This window comes from Delphinus delphis, chromosome 12 (genome assembly GCF_949987515.2).
Source record: "Delphinus delphis chromosome 12, mDelDel1.2, whole genome shotgun sequence".
NCBI lineage: Eukaryota > Metazoa > Chordata > Mammalia > Artiodactyla > Delphinidae > Delphinus > Delphinus delphis.
In genome coordinates this window covers 62,825,511-62,848,956 of record NC_082694.2, presented here as the reverse complement: position 1 = coordinate 62,848,956, position 23,446 = coordinate 62,825,511, and the positions used below count along the sequence as shown (strand labels likewise).

Sequence of the window (23,446 nt, the reverse complement as noted above, 5' to 3'; positions counted from 1 at the left end):
AGTCTTTTCTTTGGCTTCTGTGCTGTTATGATGTTATGCTCCCTTTTGTCTCCTTTACTTACTCTCCCTTTTCACTCTCCCTTTATATAAGCACATACTAGAATTCACCATCAATATTTTCTTTTTCTTTCTTTTTGTAGTCACTCACTGGTTACCGTGTCATTCAATTTTCCAGTTACAAGGATCTCTAAAGTTCTTTTCTTTAAGCCTCAGCATTCTCTTAAGTCTTGAAAAAAATGATTCCCTGGTTATCTCAAAAATCTACATGCTAGGGCTTCCCTGGTGGCGCAGTGGTTGAGAGTCTGTCTGCCGATGCAGGGGACACGGGTTCGTGCCCCGGTTCGGGAAGATCCCACATGCCGTGGGGCAGCTGGCCCCATAAGTCATGGCCGCTGAGCCTGCGCATCCGGAGCCTGTGCTCCGCAGCGGGAGAGGCCACAACGGTGAGAGGCCCGTGTATCGCAAAAAAAAAAACAAAACTACATGCTAAAAATTCAGTTTTTTATTTTAAGCACTATTTCATACTCACCCACTTCCAAACCAACTTCTCTTCCTGGTCTGAATGTTGTCATCATCTACTGTATCTCAGATTCAAAAGCTTGATGTCAATGTTGACTTTGCCTCTTACTTCATATGTCAAATACAATCATTTACCAAGTCCTACTGAATTTTTGAACTAATTAATTCGGCACCTATTATATGACAGAAATGACATTTAGCACTTTGCATATACTATGATTTAAATCCTCAGAACATGACAGTGAAGGCATATTACTGTCCACATTATGAAAAATTTGGAAATAAAGGTTCAGTGTGTGTAAGAAACTTGCCTAAACAAGCAGAAGTTGGGCAGGAACTGGCATTCAAATTCAGGTTTCTTTATAATAATGTCTAGTGTTCATTCCTCCAAACTATATTATTTTTATTTCCATAAAGTCTCATAGCCTTCTACTCCTTCATAGTCCTCTTAATTCCACAAAACACTGCACTTCTTCTTGCCTGTACTCTGATTCTAATTCCTTGTTACTTCAATTTTTCCTAAATTGCATCTTTATCATATTACTCTTCAATAAATTTTAACTGCTCCTCGTTTGCAAATTATGTTCAGATCCATTAAACATGTTTGTCAGTTGGAACTTCTTGCTTATGGTCAACAGAAGGTGATTCTGATTAAGTTGTGCAAAACAAAAGGAAAAACAAAACCTTTATTACCCCCCCACACACACACACAAACAAGAAGTTTATTGTAAGGATACTAAGGGGCTTACTAAAGTAAAGGAGAAGTGGGGCCTTGGGAAGGACCAGAAAGTGGGTAGATTCTGATGGTGGGATTCAGAACCTTTGCATGTAGGTGCTGAAGTTGATTTAGCTCCAACAGTCCTTTGGTCCATGTGCCTCCTTGGTCAAGACTCAGATTCCCAAGTGACAGATTAATTGGCATACGTGGGGTTATATGTCTACCTCTTGGGGAGAGGGATGAATGGTAACATTATTTATAATCTTAACTGGACCACAAGGTAAGAGGAGTGAAGCACCCTGAAGAAAATAACTCTGCTGTTACCCACAGAAGGGAGCAGAGGCACCCACAGGCCTAAAAGACAGGTGTCCACATGCAAAGCATACAGGTGCTCCAATTCAGCAGCAGCCTTTTTCAGTGTCATCACCAACTGCCTCTTCCTACCGTGCAACCCAGGAATTCTCACTATTCTCCATACATGCTATAAGCCTTTCTGGCCACTGTTTTTCTGGAGCATTTGCTTCTCCTACATCTCTAGCTAACAAAACCCTTCCTATCCATATTGGCCCTCCCAAATGGCTTTTATTACCATTTCAAGATTTCTACAGATAGGTAATTTCCCGCTTTTTCCCTTTTTCAAAGCATTTCCTTTTGCTCATCTTTAACAGTACTTTTTAACATCTGCCTTGTATCTTCTTTTCTAAAATGTATGCGCTTTGAAGGCATGCATCATGTCTTATTCATCTCAGCATCCCCTCTAATGTTGAATATGAGTTCCTATAGCCTGTAGTGATTAATAAATATAGGTATGGTTATTTTTCTTATTGTTGGTTCAAAGTGCTGGTTTGAATCTATAATGCAATTGTATCATTTATCTCCAACATCATTGTAATGTCCTTTTTCTTTCCTTCTTTTGGCTGCGTTAGGTCCTTATTGCTGTGTGGGCTTTCTCTAGCTGCGTTGAGCGGGGGCTACTCTGCATTGCGGTGTGCGGGCTTCTCATTGCGATGGCTTCTTTTGCTGTGGAGCCGGGCTCTAGGCATGTGGGCTTCAGTAGTTGTAGCATGTGGGCTCAGTAGTTGCGGCATGCAGGCCCTAGAGTTCATGGGCTTCAGTAGTTGTGGCACATGGGCTTAGTTGCTCCGTGGCATGTGGGATTTCGTGGACCAGGGATCAAACCCATGCCCCCTGCATTGGCAGGTGGATTCTTAACCACTGTGCCATCAGGGAAGTCCCCATTGTAATGTCCTTGATGGGAAATTACACACACAGCATTTAAAAATATTAATTTATACCCAGTAGGTAATGAATAAATGTGATGATTCAATGTCAATTTAACAAAGTTGAATGGCAATCTAACATTATTTGAAAAAGAAAGATCAAGTTACTGAAAGGAGAAGGAAGAGAAAATAGGCCAATAATGGTTAGACATTGTCCTAACACAGCTATGATGTAGGCATTATTATTCTTATTTTACATATGAGGAAATTGAGGCTTAGATGGGGTTAATTTCTTACAGGAAATAAAAGTTATATCCAGGATTTTTTCATATGCTGATTGTTCTTTCCATTAATTGACAGTTTTATAAATCTAAAGTAATGAATATATGAATATTTTTTTAAAAAGTCAAGTAACCCAGTGGGTTTTATCATAAAAATGAGCAGTTTTCTGTCCTAACCTTCACTATCCTAAAGGCAGCCACTCTTCATCATTTCATTTTGGAGTTATTCTTTTGGTTAGCTCTGTTTTTCTAGATAACATGCATATGCCACCCTCTCTTGATGGATTATGAGTGATAGATAGCCATTCTGCTTCAAGCAAAAAAAATTTTAAAGGCTAAGAACAAGTTACAGAATACTGTAAAAGAAGGACAAGATAAATCCAGGTAGCAAATACCCTAACAAGAAAAATAATTCTTAGAAGAGGAAATAATCATCCACTCAGTGCAGAAATTAGTAATCAAGGAAAACAAAATCTATTAGCAAGACCCTATATTCAACCATTATATTAGAAAGAGGCAAAACCTGTAAGGATACAAGGAAATGGACCCTCAGATGCAGTGTTGGAAGGAGTATAAATTAACACAGCTATTTTGGAGGGGAATTTGGTAGCATTACCCTAAATGCTAAAACAATGAAAAACAAACAAAAAAACCAAAACTCGTGCACACTGGCCTCCAGTAATCCACTGCACTGTATCTTAAAGAGAAGCACCTGGACATGTGAACATTGAGATGTGTAAGAGGGTGTTCACTGCAGCATTGTTTGCACTAGGGAAAACTGAACAACTTCAAAATCCGTCTTCTGCAAGGTACCTGGTTATATACTTTGCTCTAATTTTATCTTGTTATTTGCCTTATTTTATCTCTAAAAAAAATTTCAAATATTAGCCCTTTGCTTCACAAATGTTGCACATATTTTCGGCTACCATTTATTGTCTAGCTTTTTTCCACATTCTTTCTCCTTTCAAAATTTTATCTTAATTCTAATCAAGTTTAACTGATCCATTTTGGCTTTCGCTTTATGGATAGTTTTTGGGATGGCCTTTTTTACCCCAAAGCCCTAAACACATTCTCCTGTATTTTTCCTATTGCCTCATGGCTTTAATTCTTTAGTGTCTGTGGAATTCTTATTTTTATTATGAGGAAAGGAAAAGGAATTCTTTTCCTTTTATTATGAAAGGAAAAGAGCTCTGTTTACAATTCTTTCTCACTTCCCAACAATTTCTCTAATCATGTCTTAATCAATGCACCTCATATTTGGACCACAATTTCTTTGACAGATTTTGTTTGCCCTGGCTTTGCTGATTGCATTATTTTCTTTCTTTGTAGAGAAAAAACGAAGTAAACTTCAGTGAATCACTTGCTTTCAGCTCCATGCTGCCCTCTCTTGCTCATTCTGTCCTCTATGCCCTCTCAGAGATGGAATAGTACAGGAGCTGTGCTGGGCTTATTTTTTGTACAGGTCTTCTGCATGTTCTAGGCTGCAGGCTCCTCTGTCCTGCTTTTGATTTGTTCCCTCTATGAAGAAATTAATGAAATACCTCATTCCTTTTTAGTAAGGCTTTACAACATTTACATTCTTTTAGTATCATGATAATGAGCACTGTAGAGAGAGGAGGCGGAAATATCAATACATGTGTATAGCTCACTATCATTAAAAAAAAATCTACCACACACTGTTTAAAGTTGTCACTGTATTACCTCTTGAGGTTAAATGAGTGTATCCACATTCTTGCTGGGAAAAAAATGATATGAGAAGAGGTTTATTTTGTGCATTTAAATAAAATATCTCCAGGTTTCAACTGTTTGAGCTCTAATTGTTCCTTATTAGCAAGATGTGACTGGATCTTCAATTATATCATTACATATTTCAATCAGGACTCAGCTAGACTCTTTTTTACCCCCGCAAAGCTACTTATCTCTAGTTTCTCAAGTTACTTAAAATTGACCCAAACTGTAGAGCTTTTAATGGTCATTCAGATCACCAAAAAAAAAAAAAAAAAAAAAAAAAAAATTAAGCTCTGTTAATATAAAGGAATCATAAAAATTATTCAGGCTATATTTTCTGAACTTATCTTTCTGATCTTTCTTGGATGCTTTTCTGCTGCTTCCTCCTTCATCTGCCTCAGATGCTTCTGTCTGTACCCCTTTGGGGGTGGTGATACCCTGCTGACAGCCAGAACTTTATCACTGTCATCATGTAGGACACTAGTCCAACCTAAGGCGCCTCAGCCACCAACCACTTTTCTATTGTCATTCTCTACCAGCTGTCATTGTTGTCATCAAAGGCGTAAGTGACACTCTGACTAGTACAAGTAGACTAAAGAGGAAGCATAATCCTGTGAAAACTGCAGCTACCTAGATGTCAAAAGATTTCAAAGCTATTCACATTCATATCTTATTGAATGACACACATATCATTGAATGGCTCCTGCAAAAAAACAATATATTGTCTTACAAACTTTTGCTTTTTCTTCAAATAATAGATATCAGGTTGTTTGTTCTTTAGTTTACACACATAGGGATGTATATATACAAGTTTGGAATGAAAGAAGAGGATGGGAGATTGCATCTAAAAGGAGAAGAGCTGAAAGACCTAATTGATCTATTAGGTTGGCCAAAAAGTTCGTTCGGGTTTTTCCCTGACAACCCAATACATTGTTGCCAGTCAGGAGCTGTCCCTGGTACCAACCTCAGTAGTGATATCTCAACAATAAACTGAAAAGAAGAGGGAGAATTCGTAGTGGGGAGGAGATAAGAATATAAACAAACTTTTGCCTACTGAAATCAAGTTACAGATGAGGGCCACCCACGCCAGCAGTATCCCCTTCCTTTCTGTGGCTTCTTTTTCAATTTCCAACAGTTTTTCTCCCTCATTCCTCAGGGCCTGGATCCCAGTGGTGCTCTCCTAATTTCTCCTGTTCCAGGGAAAAGTGAAATAAACACCTTTACCTTAGCATTGGTAATTATTTTGCTTCTTAAGGGAAGATACACTCTAACTTAAAAAAAAAACACGTTTTGGTAAAATAAAATAGAGAACCCAGAAATAAGCCTCCACATATACAGTCAAGTGACACAGTGCCAAGATCATTCAATGCGGAAAGGAGAGTATTTTCAACAAATGGTGTTGGTAAAACTGGATATCCACATGCAAACAAATGAAATTGGTCACTTACCTTATAACATATACCAAAATTAACTCAGTATGGATCAAAGATATATCTGTAGGGCTAAAACTAAAACCCTAGAAGGCGTTTGGACTTGGCAATAATATCTTGTATACGACACAAAAAATGCAGGCAACAAAAGGCAAAAATAGATAAATTGGATTTCATCCAAATTAAAAACTTGTGTGCATCAAAGGACAGCATGAAGAAAGTGAAAAGGCAACCCACAGAGTGGGAGAAAATGTTAGCAAATGATAGTCTCATAAGGGAGTAATATCTAGAATATGTAAAGAACTCTTATAGAGCAACATCAAAACACCAAAAAAAAATTTAAAATAGACAAAGGACTTGAATGGACATTTCTCTGAAAAAGATATACAAAGTGTCAATATCCACATGAAAAGATGCTCAACATCACTAATCATCATGGAAATGCAAATTGAAACCACAATGAGACATCACTTCACACCAATTAGGATGGGTATTATCAAAAAACAGAAAAAAACAAGTATTGGTGAAGATGTGGAGAAATTAGAACCTTTGTTCATTGTTGATGGGAATGTAAGATGGTAAAGCTGCTATGGAAACCATTAGGGCAGTTGCTCAAAAAAATTAAATGTATTACCATATGATCCAGCATTCCACTTCCAGTATTACTCAAGGAAGTAAAAATAGAGACTCAAACAAATATTTGTACACCTATGTTCATAACAGCTTTATTCACAATAGTCATAAGGTGGAAGCAACCCACGTGTACATTGATAGATGAACTGATAAATGAAATGTGGTGGTTGCATTAACATTGTGAATGTATCAGTACTTAATGCCACTGAACTGTGTTTTACATTACATATAATTTGCCACAATGTAAAAAAATGTGTATATGAAAAAAACCCACAGATTTTGGAAACAGCATATAATTACATTTTAACCTCAATAATTGAAAGACAACAATGCTTAGTTTACCAAGGACAATTTAGTAATAAATTACAAAGATGGATAATTGGAGCCCTCTCATACAGTCATTCAAAATATTTAGCAAACATGCCAGGGACACTGCTATGGGCAAACCAGATACTGTCACTGCTCTCACTTGGAATCAAGGAGAAAATCAGTTAACCAAATAATGACAAAAAATCAATTTATAAGTATCTAAAAGACCACGTAATCGGCTGTATTTGTATTGTATAAGCACTGAAATCTTTATCTTTTCTCAAAACTTCCTTGAAAACCATTTCCTTAATATTCTTTCCGAATACAGGTTGTAAACTCTGGTAGGATTCAAAGGACTTTTAGTCACTGTCCATTAATAATTATATAGCTTCTTTTGTTTAGGTAATAAAACTCCAGTCTAGTAGACTATCAAAACAAACAAAAGATCATACCATTTAAATCTTCTCTTCTCCATCTCAGGCCTTATTTATCCTCAGAGACCTACAGAGAGGAAGAGAGAGATTATAGATTACTTCTCCCTTCCTTGCTTTTCCCCCTCTCCAACTATGTAACTGCAGTTTGGGAACCATTAGAGTTAGGGGGTAGGTAAAAGGGGGGAAGTGGAGGAGTGATAAAGTACAGGAAAAGTCATATTTAATGAGGAAATTTTAATCCATAAATAAAACTTCTGAATTGTGGCATATTCTCTCTGGTGGATGCTTTTGTGTGTTCCTTAGACATTTTTCTGCTAAGGCCTTCCAACCATAATTTCTTCTAATTGGTGGCTTCCCATCAGGCTGGCATAAATCTCCACTCTTTCCCCAATTCTCCCTCTCACCAAGCTTTTGCATCCAGTGGTACTTTAAGGTACTTTCTGCTGAGGTCACTTCTTTACTCAAGAGAACATCCTTTTGTGCTCTGTCTTTGGCAGTAGTGCAGCTTAATTCCATTGCTTTTATTTGCATTCTTTCTCTCTCTCTTTTACTCTCGGCCTCTCTATCTCTGTCTCTGTCTGTCTCTCCTCAAGTAAATGCACAGAGTCTCAAGAACCTGCTTATATCCTTATGTAAACCACAGCACATGAAGAGTTTTTTTCCCAGATAATCAAATAATAAATTCCAAATACTGTTGATCCTTGAATAATGTGAGGGTTATTGGCAGTGACCCTCTTCAAAGTAGAAAATCCATGTGTAACATAGGCCCACCCTATCTGCGGTTTTGTAACGGTAGATTCAACCAGCCCTGGATCATGTAGTATGTATTTATTGAAAAAAAAATTGAGTATAAGTGGACCCACACAGTTCAAACCAGTGTTGTTCAAAAGTCTACTTTAGTCTCCAAATTGACCTTTTCTGTTGTATCCTATAGGTGAATGATGGTCTAATGCTGGCAGAAGTAGTTTAGTAATGCCTTTCTTAAGCATTCCTTATAGGTAGGTGTATAAGTCTGCTAGGGGTGCTATAACAAAACACCATAGGCTCTGTGGCCTAAACAACAGAAATACATTTCTTACAGTTCTGGGGACTGTGAAGTTGAAGATTAAGGTGTTAGCCAGTTTGGTTCCTGGTAAGGACTCTCTTCCTTGCTTGCAGATAGCTGTCTTCTGAATTTGTCCTCACATGGTAGAGAAAGAGAAAGACCTCTGCTGTCTCCTTCTGTTATATGGACACCAGACCTATAAGATTAGGGCCCCACCTCATGACTTCATTTAATCTTTCACTTCCTCAGCAGTCCTGTCTCCAAATACAAGTACATTGGGAGTTAGGGTTTCAATATAGGGCTTGGGTGCGGGGGTGGGGGAGGAGGGGGAATATTTGGTCTATAAAATCAACTTGTATTCCTATTTACTTGGGACAATACCAGGTTACATCTGTGGTGAAAGCTGAATTTTTAATAGCATTCTATTTTATTCACAAGTTGTTCCAATTTAGATGATAAATAACAGAGTCATCTTATATATAAATGTTCTAGAACTTTAATTTAGAATGTATGAACATTTAGAAGCTATTGTTTTCAACCTTTGGGGCCTCTGACAAGTCTGAGACAATAGGAAAATTTGAATTTGAAAATCAGTTACAATTATAAAATGTTATATAGAGGAAATATATCGGGCACGATGAGAGCATACAGTAGAGGTACCAAGTATAGCTAAAATGGTATGTCAGAAAGGAAATATTTGAGCCAAGATTTAAAGATCACCATAAAATAAGTAGGAAAAAAGGGTAAGGAGATGGGGCTGAGAGATCAGGTAGTGACACAGCAGAAAGGAGAATGTCCTGGGTAAAGAAAAAAGTAAGCATAAAGTTCTGAAGTAGAAAGAGACATGAACTTTTAGAGGAACTTCAAGAAAACCATTATGAATGGAGTTCACAAAGTGAAGTGGAGAGAAGACAAGTGATGTCTCCTTCTGTCTAGGTTATAGAAAGTAGCATCTCCTAGGTTTAGTATTCTAACAGTGAATAAAAATCAGATAAACTGAAAAATCATAACCTTTCTTGAGTCAATCAAAAGCTGAAATCATGGGGCAATTAAGTAGCCTGGATTTAAGTGAGGGACAGGCATCTCAAAAGAGAAGGATGGATGGATTGACTCACCTGTGGGAAGCACAGGAGGAGAGAGTGACTGTCATTCAAGAATATAAGAAGAAATCAGCAATATTTTAACAAATTGCCAAAAATCTAGTGTTGAGCTGGTATGCTAGACTGGAATAGTGGAGGATTCCAGGTATAGGAAGAGTTTACACATCCTTGCAGACTCCTTTCCATTTTCCGATAGCACGTGCTAATAAACATGATCGGGGCAAGGCAGGAGACTAGAGAGAGCACCTTAGTGACGCAGACATGCCGGAGGTGGTCAACTACTACTGCCGGAAAAGTATGAAACCCTACCCTCTGGCCAGACCCTTCACTCTTGTGGAGTAAAAACCTCAAAGCTCTGTGAGAGTGAAAGTAAACCCTGTTACTGTCAGGGCACAGGCAAGGCCCATTGTGGCTGCAAAAATGGTACTAGAAAAAAAACTTCTATCCCTAATGAAGGGCAGAAGTGTCCAGTCCAGGGATTAAATACTTATACCACTATAGATATGTTAACATTGAGAGAAGGGGAAGGGTAGGAACTTCCACCTAGGACTAAAGTCAGGTATAAGGTAGGGTTTGGTGGCCATGGGAGATTATTATACAAAAGTTAGGGTATAATTGGCATTTTGCGTTTAATATCATTTATATTTATTGAACTCAGTTTAAACAGTATGGAGTTTCCTTAAAAAACTAAAAATAGAACCCTCCTACACTGTTGGTGGGAATGTAAATTGATATAACCACTATGGAAAACAGTATGGAGTTTCCTTTAAAAACTAAAAATAGAACTACCACACACCCCAGAAATATACCCTGAGAAAACCATAATTCAAAAAGAGTCATGTACCACAATGTTCATTGCAGCACTATTTACAATAGCCAGAACATGGAAGCAACCTAAGTGTCCGTTGACAGATGAATGGATAAAGAAGATGTGGCACATATATACAGTGGAATATGACTCAGCCATAAAAAGAAATGAAATTGAGTTCTTTGTAGTGAGGTGGATGGACCTAGAGACTGTCATACAGAGTGAAGTAAGTCAGAAGGAAAAAAATAAATACTGTATGCTAACGCAAATATATGGAATCTAAAAAAGAAAATGGTACTGATGAACCTAGTGACAGGGCAGGAATAAAGAAGTAGACATAGAAAATGGACTTGAGGACACAGGGGAGAGGGGGAAGCTGGGGAGAAGTGAGAATAGCATCGACATATATACACTACCAAATGTAAAATAGCTAGTGTGAAGCAGCCACATAACACAGGGAGATCAGTTTAGTGCTTTAAGATGACCTAGAGGGGTGGGGATAAGGAGGGTGGGAGGGAGGCTCAAGAGGGAGGGGATATGGGGATGTATGTATGCACATGGCTGATTCACTTTGTTGTGCGACAGAGGCTAGTGCAGTATTGTGAAGCAGTTTTACTCCAATAAAGATATATTTTTAAAAAATCCCTTCGGAAAAAATAAATTAAATAAATAAATAAATAAAAATAAAAAAATAAAGTCTTGCAATTTTCCAAAATAATTTTCAACACTAAAATTCTGTGATTTATTTTACATTAGGGTGTTTTGTGTTTGTGGAAAAACTAAAAACAAATAAACAAAATAATTTAATTTTAGGTTTACAGTTTGAATTACACTCTTTCAGATTTTTTTAAAATGTATACACTAGAGAAAACTACATTTTTAAAACAGTTTCCATCAAATTCAGATTGTATGATCAGTAGCAGTTAGATGATTAATATGTGAACTTAGTAATTGTTGTGGGTACACTATTGTTTCCACTATGAAAACAGTATGGAGGTGTCTCAAGAAATTAAAAATAGTACTACCATATGATCTAGCAGTTCCACTTCTGGGTATATATCTGAAGGAAATGAAATCATGATCACAAATAGATACCTGCACTCCCATGCTCCTTGTAGCATTATTCACAATAGCCAATTCATGGAAAAGCCATAAGTGTTACTGAGAGAAGAATGGGTAGAGAACAATGGAATAATTCAGCCATGAGAAGGAAATTCTGCCGTTTGCAACATGGATGAACCTTGAGAGCATCATGCTAAGTGAAATAGTCGGGCAGAGAAAGACAAATACTGTATGTTCTCACTTATTCATGGAATCTTAAAAAGCCAAACTCATAGAAGTAGAGAGTACAATGGTGGTTGCCAGGGGATGGGGGAATTGGGGAGATGTTGGTCAAAGGGTCCAAACGTCCATTATAAGATAGACAAGGTCAGTGTGCCTAATGTACAGCAGCGTCAATATAATTCACAACACTGCATTATAAAATTGAAAGTTGTTAAGAGAGTAGATTTTAAATGTTATCATCACACACAAAAAAGATAATTATGTGAGGGGATAGAGATGGTAACTAATCTTACTGAGGTAATCATTTCATAATATACATGTGTACCAAATAACCACAATGTGCACCTTAAACTTACATATCTTATATGTCAATAATATCTCAATAAAGCTGGAAAAAATTACTTGAAGAGAATTCTACCATAATACTGCTGTGATGCTCCATTATATTGCTAGAAGAAGTTTCAGTACCATGGACAGATTTAGGATAAATCCTACCTATTTTCTAACCAAGACTGCAGAGAAAATCACGGTTATATTGAGTAAAACAATGAACTGAATTTATCTAATTTCATTGAATTATTTGACTTTTCTAGATTATTTATACCATTCTATATTTAATACAATTCATTGATTAGGAAATTTTACATATTTTGTTAAAATATGTTAATTAAACATTCTATTTCACAAACAAAATGATCATGCTAAAAGTACACCCTTCAGATAACCATTACTACAGGTGAATAAACAGCAAGGCTATAAAGATATTTCTTTGGTACCATTAATAACCTAGGAGTCATTTCTTCAACTTATAGACCCAGTAACTTGGAGGAAATAGCCTCTAATGTAGGAGCCTTTCAAACTCCTGGATATAGAATGATGGTAAACATTTTGGTTAGTCTCATACCTGTGGGACTCTCTTTTAATTAATTAGTTAATTTTAGCATCTCAGAGTGTTGTGGAGAAAGTATTGATTTTGAGGAGACATAGTTTTTACATTTGAGTTTAGGGCTGGACTAGTCCTTTAATTCTCTTTAATACTCTGGATCTCAGTCTCCTCTGAGACTGTACAGTTAGGTGATCTGAGAGGCATAACTAGATAATCTCAAAGTTCCTGTAAATATATGATTCAATCATAGAGAAGCCACATTTGGCTATCAGTGCTTTCCTGTCACTATGCTGTTCAGCATCTCTTCTAAAAGCAAGCCCAGGTGCTCTGCCAACTAACGGCTTTTTTTTTTTCCAGATCTTGAAATCGTAGCAGCCACCCCTTGTGGGAGGCAGTGGTGAACTATGGACTCATTTCCTCTGTGACAACATCATTAAAAGCCTTCGTGCAGCTTGGCATGCCTGTTATAAGCTGTGGTAAGCATTTTAACCATGTTACTAGATGTTTTCATTACCTTAAGTGATATTTGGCATCACTAGTGCCAACATAGCTTGTCACCAAGAACCACAGACCAATATCTCCCTCCCCCCAGATCTATCCTAGTTACTCAGGCAATTTTGCTTTCTGATGAGGATTATTTCAGACTGCAGAAAACCACAGTGTCTTACTCCATGGTTACACAAATCACCTCCTCAATCAAAGCAGACAGATTCAGGTAGCAGCATACACTGACTCCTGATAGAGAGAAAGCTTTGAATCTGATGAGCTGGAAACGCTAGAGTAGCATTAAAAAAAAAAAAAAGATGTGCTAAAAATGTCTGTAAATGCCTTGCACAGAGATTGATGTATTACTTCTCATAAATGCCTTTGTCCAAATAAACATTCTCAGGTCAAGGGCAAATAGTCATAATATTTTAATAATCTTGTTTTGAATTTGTGTTGGACATATCAAGGGTAACATAAAATGAAGTGCATTGGCTAAAGGAAGGTAAAAGATAATGTGTGCTGTAGTGTATTTGAAAGATTGTTGTACTTCCAGTCAGAAGTACAACTTCCTGGTTGTGACCCTCCGTATTCCTCTCACTGTCTGTGTGACCACAAAAGCCACTTACCCAATATAGCCCCCTATTCCCTGGCCCATAATATTGGGTTGACTATACACCCTTTTAAGGTGCCTTTTCATCTAATAGTTCTTGATCTGAGTGCTCAGAGTGAGACAACATCTGTTTTTTTTCAGAGCTTCAAGGCTTTCCCCTGATGCCACTTTACTTCTTTTGTACTTCACTATCTCTAAAACACTCCAGCTCTTATAAGTTAGCAAATTAAGATGCACACATTTTCAATATCTTCCCATAATTTATATGTATAAGAAAAATATGTGCTGTCAAAGAACCTGAATTGCTATCTGCAGAATTTAGGCAAACACTGAAATAAAAATAATTCCTTTGTGTTTTAGTCCAAATTACCATGACCCCCCAACTTTATATAGTGATGAATAGAGGCACCTTAAGTGGAGAATATAAATTTTGTCTGTTATATTCATGTAATTGGATACTAGTGGTCATTAAAATTATTATGTAAATTTATATTTATTATGAAAAGATCTTTATGACATATGTATGTCAAAAAGCAGCTACAAAAAGAGTTTGGTATAACCCCATTATACTTATGTATATATTCACATATATTACAAGTAATTATATATACATATATAAATGTTTGGAAAAGTATTATGTGATTACCTATTAAAGGATTTTAACTACTTTTTCACTTTTCACTATTATTTGAATTTTATGTAACACATATGCACTACTTTAATACAAAAGAAAACCACATTGATATTGAAAAAAAGTAAATCTTTCAAATCAAAGTCCAAATTGATTTCAAATATGCTTTTTTCTAAACCTTAGTAATTATTATATTAAGGCTTACAAACATGTAATTAGATTGCAATTATTATTTCTTATATTTGTGGTACAAGCTGGTTATTTCCTTTTTAGGCAAAAATATACACAAACTGAGGTGTATCTGTATAAATAATGTGTTTTCATTTTCAAATTCAAGCAGTTATGAAAATTATTCTCAAAAAACCAAACTGAGTAGTTTACTTTGGCATTGTCTGTCAACCTTTCTCCTGACAGTGTTTGCGAGCAGATGCCCAATAAATGTTTTTGAATGAATAATACCTTTTAACATTATTTAATTACAATAGTTAGATAAAGATAAGGCATCTTTAACCTTTAGGAAACATGGAAAGTTAAATGTTAGCCCCTCTTTTATAAATGAGAAAACTAAGACAGTTTTAAATTGCTAAAAGTCTCTGATTGAATGTCCATGGTGATGTGTTTTGGAGTGAAGAGTGACCTGTGTTCACAGACTTAAGCTACATTACCACTGCAAACAGTCTGAAATGATTTTACTATATTTTATTTAAAAAAATAAGTTCACATGTTGCAAAGTGTTTACTATAAAATATATTTAAATGCATATAAATTTGAAAAAAAAAGTAAAATAATTCTGTAATCCTACCCTCTAGAGAAAATCATTGATAACATTTTGGTTATATAATTTACATTTTTTTTAGCCTTTGTGTGTATGTCTGTGTGTGTGTGTGTGTGTGTGTGTGCATGTATTTTTTAAACCAAGGAATTATACTGTACTATCTACTGTACTTTATAATGTGTCTATGTTACTAAAAATGTATGAGCACCTTTGAATCATGTTAAATATTTTTCTTCTATTTTGCTTCCTATTTTATTCTATAGATATGCTTTCATTAATTTAAACTGCTATAAGTGTTCCTCCAAATTTTGGAATGCTATTTTTTTTTGATCTATAATTGAAGCTTCTCAGAATGGCTTATCAACTAAAGTCTTTGCTAAATTACAGAATGCTTCTAGATCCCATGTGTCTTAGTTTGTTCAGGCTGCTCTAACAAAATACTGTAGACAAGATGGCTTATAACAACAAAAGTTTGTTTCTCACAGATCTGGAGGCTGGGAGGTCTCGGATCAAAGTGCTGGCCAATTCAGTGTTTGTTGAGGGTTTCCTGGTTCATTGATAGCTCTCTTTTCTCTGTGTCCTCCCACAGCAGAACAGAGAATAGATCTCTCTGAAGCCTCTTTTGTAAGGATACTAATCCCATTCATGAGGTCTCTGCCTTCATGACCTAAGCACCTCCCTAAAGTCCTATCTCCTAATCCCATCATTTTAGAGGTTAAGATTTCAACATATGCATTTTAGGAAGACATAAACATTTATATCATAGCACCATTTATTACAAATATTCTAAATCCAGAGAAAAACAACAAAAATAGTACAGCTATCAATGATTGTGATGTTTTAACAGAAGTGAAGAAAGCTATACCTCTAAATACTTTGCCATCATATCTCTATCAAGATTGGACTGCTGTCACATTACTAAGCTGATCTCTCATTAGTACCCAAAGAGGCTCCAGCCAAAATGGCAGATTCAACTGTACTCTTTTCTACAGATTCAGTTATGCAGGAGGCCATTATTTGGAAAGGAAGGTATAGGCAGAAAGAGGGATCCAGTTGCAGCTGACTTTGATGTGCATTTAATTATTTACCCTTTAAAGTAGCTAAGAAGAATAAGATATCTGGCATTTTTTCTTTCCCTCTTATAAACCTCAAGGAACTGAGTCAGGAACTTGGGCAATGTAAATTGTCAGGTCTAACTATCTGCCTTGACCTCTTTGCTTTAGTAGCAGCACCTCTTTAAGCCAACTGAGTGTGGCTTAAAAGAGTTGAAAGAAAAATGCCTTAAACGGGCAAGGCTCCCCCAGTCAAAGCAGAGCAGAGAATTGAACCAGTTATCTAGACAGTTTAGGGCAAGACAAGGAAGGGTTTCTGGACATATCAGCCAAATAGAAAATGAACACAAAAAAATTGAAAGCATCAATTATCATCATAGTTCAGCTCTTGCTTTGCAAAAAACTGTACAAATGATGTTCCTGAGTATAAATGGCAGAGAGATGGAAAGTAACTAAATGCCACTCATTTATCCTGCTTGATTCAAACCTACCAGTCTCAAACTTTTTGCCCCAGTCAATCACCACCCTCTGCTTTGCCTCTAAGAAAGCCTAGATCCACAAAACTCTCAACCATTGTCTAATCATGTGTTTTAGGGACCTGTTCTTACAGGGAATTGGCAGCTGGTTTTCAGTAACATCCCACTCTCATTTTAATTGCCATCCTCTCTGTCATTCCTCCAGGTTCCTCTCCTTCCCTCCCCTTTCTCACCCGCCTGCAAGTACCCCATGATATATGCCCTTCCTTGGCCTCCCAAAACTTCATGTTTTGCCTGGACATTTAGGTCTGTGAATTATGATATATACTTGCTTTGTCATGATGCACCATTCATTGCCATATTTTAAAAAGCAGATGTATATTTTATAGCATGCATTATATGTGATATGTTAATATGTTAATGGGTTAACTTACCATCCTACAGGTTAGTTTTAGATTTTAATAGGGATTAGGTGCAACTGGGACTGGTAACTTCTAAAGTATTAAACCACTGGAGTTACAACAGCATGGTAGTTTCAGGCACTGTGGATGGATAATGAGGGACAATTGTGGAGCAGGTGGACCTCTTATTGCCTATAAAACACACCCCCTGTGATGTCAGGCATAAAGCTGGATGCCTGTTAAATCCAACTAGTGTTTTATGTTTTTCTGCTTTATTCGGTTGAAATATACTATCATTAATATTATGTTAGGCACCTTCCTTACACCTTCCTCACCTCTGTCTCCTTTATTAACCATTTCAGTATTGCTTCCTGTAAAAGTCTAGAAAGGAAGGATGTTCCTTTTGCTTCTGCTAGTCTTACATTTTTTAAATTTCTATCCATTCTTCTGCCTGTCCAAACAAAAGTGATCAAAGAAAATCCTGTCACTTCTCCTACTCATAGGGAATGGGAAAAAGAAAATGACACCACCAATGGCCTACCCTAGTGACATTTATTTGTTTCAACAAATGTCATGAGAGGCAGATTTGGAGGAAAAAAAAATCTGGAAACAAAGCCTGAGCTTTGCTTTAAAATAGACCTAGGTTTGTTTTAGTTCTGTCCTTTACTAAGCATGAGAATTTTACCAAGATGCCTGATCTATCCGGACTTCGTTTCATAATCTCTATATTGGAGGTAACATTATTTACTTCAGAACTTTATTGCTGGGACTGAATGACATGTTTATGAATTGCTAATGGTGTAAATACACTATGTTCAGTGAATGATAGAACACTATACCAAATGTTGCAGGAGTTACAGACATGGATTGGATAGACTTGCTTTCTCCAAGATACTCCCAGGCTAGTAGTGAGTTAAACTGATGTCACAATAGCTATAATTCTGAATGTCAAGTAAAATCTGATGTTACTGACTAAATTGTATCTCTACAATAGTCATACATTTGAAGTCCTAACCCCCACTGTGACTGTATTTGGAGACAGGCCCTTTCAAGAGGTAATTACGTTAAATGAGGTCATAAGGGTGAGGACCTAATCCAATAGGACTGGGGTTTTTAGAAGAGGAAGAGATACTAGGAGTACACACACACAAAGGAAAGGCCATATGAGAACATATTGAGAAGATGGCCTTCTGACAGAGACCTCAGGAGAAACCAATCCTGCCGGCACCTGGGACTTCCAGGATCCATAACTGCTTGAAAATAAATTTCTGTTGTTTAAGCCACCCAGTTTGTGTTATGGAACACTCACTGCCTAAAATACCTGATATCAGAGAAGAACAGTGGGAATTCAGAGAAGGGAGAGAAGTTTTCTGTTTGTTTCTAGTTGAAAGAAGTGTTACTGAGTCCAAGCTCCTACCTCTTGCTGCACTACAGGCCAATAAATCTGGAGATGAGGTGTTGGGGCAAATAGTGACTTTATTCAGAAAACCAGCCTACCGAGAAGATGGTGGACTAGTGTTCCAAAGAACAATCTTACCTGAGTTAGAATTCAGGCTTCTTTTATACTAAAAGGGGAGGGGAAGTGGCTGGTTGTTGGACACTTCTTGGGGCAGAAATCCTTTGTTCTTGCAGCTGTACATGGCAGGTCTGATCACAATGTTACTATAAACCTCCAACAAGACAATTGTTATTTTCTGTTCTGCAACTTTTAATCTCTATCTGAATGGAAAAGTGTTATACTTTTAAAGGTCAGAGCCTTGAGAATGAGCTATCATGTATATTTCAGGCTCTAGGCAACATTGTTTTACAAACGTGCAGAGCCAGCATGACTAAGCACAAACAACAAAGCACAAGGGTTAGAGCTAAAGGAATAGACCCAATATGGCATCAGGTTTGTTCTTCTCTGTTGCAGAAGCAGAGAAAGTCTACATGGAGGTAAGCCTAGGAGTATAGGTGGGTGTTGCATAAAGGAATTTGGGAGGTGGGAGGGGATACATGTAAATACAGGGAAGAGTCCGCAAGCCTGGTTGGGAGAGATTGGAGACCCAGGGGCAGAGCACAAGGGACAAAACAGGGTAGCTCAGGGGGTTCCTTCAGACATAGTATTATTTCTTCACCTTGGGAAGTTAAGCACATAAAAACTAAATGTGACTATATGTACACATGACTTTATGGCATTAAAATAATTAAACGTACAGCTTGCTAGAAATTGCATCTTGGCCCAGAAAGGTCTGAGGCAATTGTCCTCCATAGTTGTATAATCCATTTCATCCATTGTGTTAGTATTTTATATGTAAAGGACATGTTTTGAGTAATAGAATTAGGTATCTTTTGAAAACACTTTCTCTCTCAACCAAGGAAATAACAGAAACAATGCCTGTTTTACACATAAGAGCTTTTGAATCAAACAATTTGGATTAGATTCTTGGCTCCCCAAGTTGTTAGCTGTTTGCCTTTGACAAAATCCTTAGTTGCTGTAAACCTCAGTTTCCTTATCTATAAACATAATAATAACCACTACCTCCTACTTCAGGGGGCTAAGTTGTGAGAATGAAATAAAGTTGTGCACATAAGCAGTTAGTACAGTGCTGGGAACACAATAAATATTAACTATCATTTTAATTATTATGCTCTAGTACTTACCAGGAAACAGGATCACACAGGTTGCTGTCTTTATATAGCAGCCATCAAATCAAAGGGGGTGGTGTGATCTGATGGAAACCACCTATTCACCTTCACTTTTATTTTACCCTGCATTGAAGTTAATTCCTTTGTTCCTAGAATAAGCATTACACACATCCTTTGGGCAAAAATAATGATGGTTCTAGGAGTATTTGGGGAAAATATAAATACTTTTGTACTAAGTTGTTGGCAGTCTTTACCTTACAAACAGATCATGTTTTTCCACAGCCAGCTAAAACAGGACTCTAAGGAAAAATATACTTTGATGAGGTTTAAGTTGAAGAGATATATTTGTCATACACTCAGGAAAGTAGATTCAGGTTAAGGTTTGAGTGTAATGTTGGGCAGCCCTGGGTCACTGTCAGCATCGTAGCCCCAGGAAGATGGATTATCAAGAAGGAAAGAGATGGATGCAGATTTCGGTAGTCCATGCATCCTGAAAACAAAATGTACATAGCTTGTCATTTTCCTAGAGCAGTTATGCTCTGGTCATTTATTAGATGTAAGTTTATAACAACAGGCTGTTTGTGGTACAGTATAACACATCTGCCCAAATTCTCATCTTTCTTTGTAGAAAACAGACCAAGCCTCCCTATAGCTTTGCATATGAAGTTCTAGGGATCCATGCATTACCCTTTCATCAGTTCTAGAAGAGAAAATGCCCCTGATTAAACCCCTAATCTCCTGAGAAATGTTGCTAATGTTCTTTATACTTTTAAATACCAATGAAGGGCTGGATTTTTTTTTTTTTGGAAACACATATATTACCTATTATGTTTCATGGATGTTTAAAGAGTTTATAGATACTAACTAGTTTAAACTTTGTGACAACTTTATGATGTAGAAACTATTATTTCCATCTCTCAGAAAAAGAAGCTGAGACACAGATAAATTAAGTATATACAATTCACAAAGTAGATAAGTGGTGAAGTCAGGATAGCAAGGAAGTTTACTGTCTTTGTTTCGCGGGTCTCTCACTGCTGTGGCCTCTCCCGTTGCGGAGCACAGGCTCCGGACGCGCAGTCTCAGCGGCCTTGACTCACATGCCTAGCCGCTCCGCGGCATGTGGGGTCCTCCCGGACCGGGGACCGGGGCACGAACCCGTGTCCCTTGCATCGGCAGGCGGACTCTCAACCACTGTGCCACCAGGGAAGCCCAACTGTCTTAATCATTAAACTTCTATCAGTAACTACTACCAGACACAGAAGTACAATACTTGGCCTTCCCCCATCCATTTTCTAATCTCTTTGGATCCCAGTGACAAAGTTCATGGTGCCATGTTGGTAAAATACAGTACCTACCTCCACATAAGCTATTCTATTTTGGTCCTGGATATTGCTTAATTTACACTTGCCTAGCACAACAAATAGAAGTTGGATGCTGATATTAATCCAGAATTAATACTATTCTTAAATGGATAATCTTCCAATTATCTCAAACAATAGCGTATTTTCCAAGTTTCTCAAGCTATCACCGTTTTTCTACAAACAAATTATAAGTAGGAGTATAATTTATTACTCCAAATCCTAGGAATGTAATATTTTTTTTAAATCCCAGACCTTTTCTTTTTAAGAAGAAAATAATTTAAATTTTTTCCAAAAATCAAATTGTGTAATAAGAATGGATACACATATACTCATTACACGCACACGGTATGTATATATACTCTATATAGATATATGTACACTCTTATTTTTAAAAATCATTTGTATACTCCAAAATGCATACATAGTCTAGAAAATCAGATCAGTGATCTGAGGTTGTATGGCAGTTCTCTTCATCCAGAGGGCACTACTGCTTGTTTTTATTGTGCCCTGTCTCATTGACCTTGGATGAGCCTTGATTACATATCAGTCAAATGAGCTTTTTTTCTGTCAACATTATGTCTTAGATTTTTTGGCTGCTATAACAAAATACTACAAACTGGGTGTCTTATAAACAACAGAAATTTATTTTTCACACTTCTGGATGCTGTAAGTCCAAGATCATGACACCATCATAGTTGTGTTTTGGTGAGAACCTGTTTCCTGGTTCATAGACCAAGCTTCCTGACTGTGTCCTCACATGGTGGAAGGGGCTAAGGAGTTATCTGGGGGTCTGTCTTATAAGGGCACAAATCCTATTCAGTTGGCCTCCACCCTCATGATCTAAGCACCTCCCAAAGGTACCACCATCACATTGGGCATTAGGATTTCAACTTTGTGAGGACACAAACATTCAGACTGTATTATCTTATAGCTGATTTTCTTACCTAAATACTCGGTCCCGGCCCTTGGCACCAATTGAGGAAAACGAGGACAAGGGTTTGAGAAAGAAGGAAAAGGAGTTTATTAATTTGCCAGCAAATGAGGAGAGTAGCAGACTAATATCCAAAGGCTGCTGTCCTACCTCCTTAAGATGGCAGGACCGTTTTACAGGCGAGCTATTTAAACATGGGTCGTGAGCTACCTGACTGGGACTGCACCAGCTCATAGTGTTGTGATGTCTTTTATCTTGATATATGTTTTCTATAATGTGAGTCCTGGCCCTTGAGGTTGTCTGCCTCTGGTCATGATGTCCCTGATAACAATCCCAAGTTTCTGCAGTTCTGTGAACAAAAGGGGAACAAAGATAGGAAAACAAGATACAATGCTTACATTAATTAGTAACATAATTCTTAGAACTAGGAGTACAGTTTTGAGGAGAGGGAAAGGAGAAAGCAGGAGGAAAAAAATCCCCATCTTTCCCTGGTCTGCATCAATTTCTTCATAAAAATGTGGAGAAGGTAGTGAGAACAGGTGTCAAAACTTGAGACAACAAATGGCCTATTTTAAAGATCTCTCACAAAACATTGCCACCTTAGACTCATTCTCATTCTGTTTTTGCATCCTTATCACTAGCATAGGTAGTAGAGCATTGTGGGTAAGAGTACAGCACTGGACCCCACTGGCCCCAGATCTGGGAGTAGACCTTGGGCCAACTTGGCCAAGTGATTCAATCTTTCAGTGCTTCAGTAGTTTTCATCTGCAACATGCAATTAATAATAATAATAATAATAATAATACTCCTGCCTCATAGGGTGATTGTAATAATCAAGTGAATATATTACATAATATATAATATATATTATATTACATATATAATATATGTATATATATACACACATCAATATGTATGTATAAATTATATATGTAAAATATATTCATTGTATACACTTATTATAGTAAAATATACATGCAGATGTGTGTGTATATTACATATATGTAATATATATATATTCCTTAAGATACACACATACACACATAAGTGAGTGTCTGCTATTACTATGTGTTTACTGTCCTTCACTATCAATGAGTTCATGATACATATAGAAAGAGATAGGGAGCATATTGTATAGTGATTAAAGATATAGCCTCTGAAGTAAGATCACCTTTGACAATTTATTCAACCTTTAAAAGAATTTGCTTCCTCATTTGGAAAATTGAGATGATAATACTATTTACAGGATCATTACAAAGATTAAATGATTTCGTACCTATAAACTATCTGGCCTAATACCTAGCATATACTAAGAGCTTAGCAACTATAAGCTTCTTTTATTATTATCATTTTTAATGTTATTATTATTAGATCAATTACAATAAATATTTGACCTGTTATTATTAGTATTAGTCTTAATTTTAGTATTAAATCAAGCACTCATGGAACTTTTCCTAATACAGAATATGTGTTCCTATATTGCCTATTGTATGTGGTATAAAGCTGACTATTGCAATTTGAAGTATGACCACAGAATATTCATTAAATATCCTAAAAATTAGAATTTAACCATTGCCCTTTAAAATTCCTCTCTGATTGTTTTCTGCAATGTTTTTTCTTTCCCTTTGGAACTCCTAGGCTTCTGCCTTGCACTGTGTCTCTTATGGAGTTGAGCATACATTATTAGCACAGTCAAGTTT

General features: G+C 36.8%; 1 pseudogene; it reads left to right on the top strand.

Moving 5' to 3' along the window:
- The first annotated feature begins 9,678 nt into the window (after window positions 1-9,678).
- Window positions 9,679-23,446, top strand: part of LOC132434733 (metal regulatory transcription factor 1 pseudogene) — a 97,102-nt pseudogene continuing 83,334 nt past the window's right edge.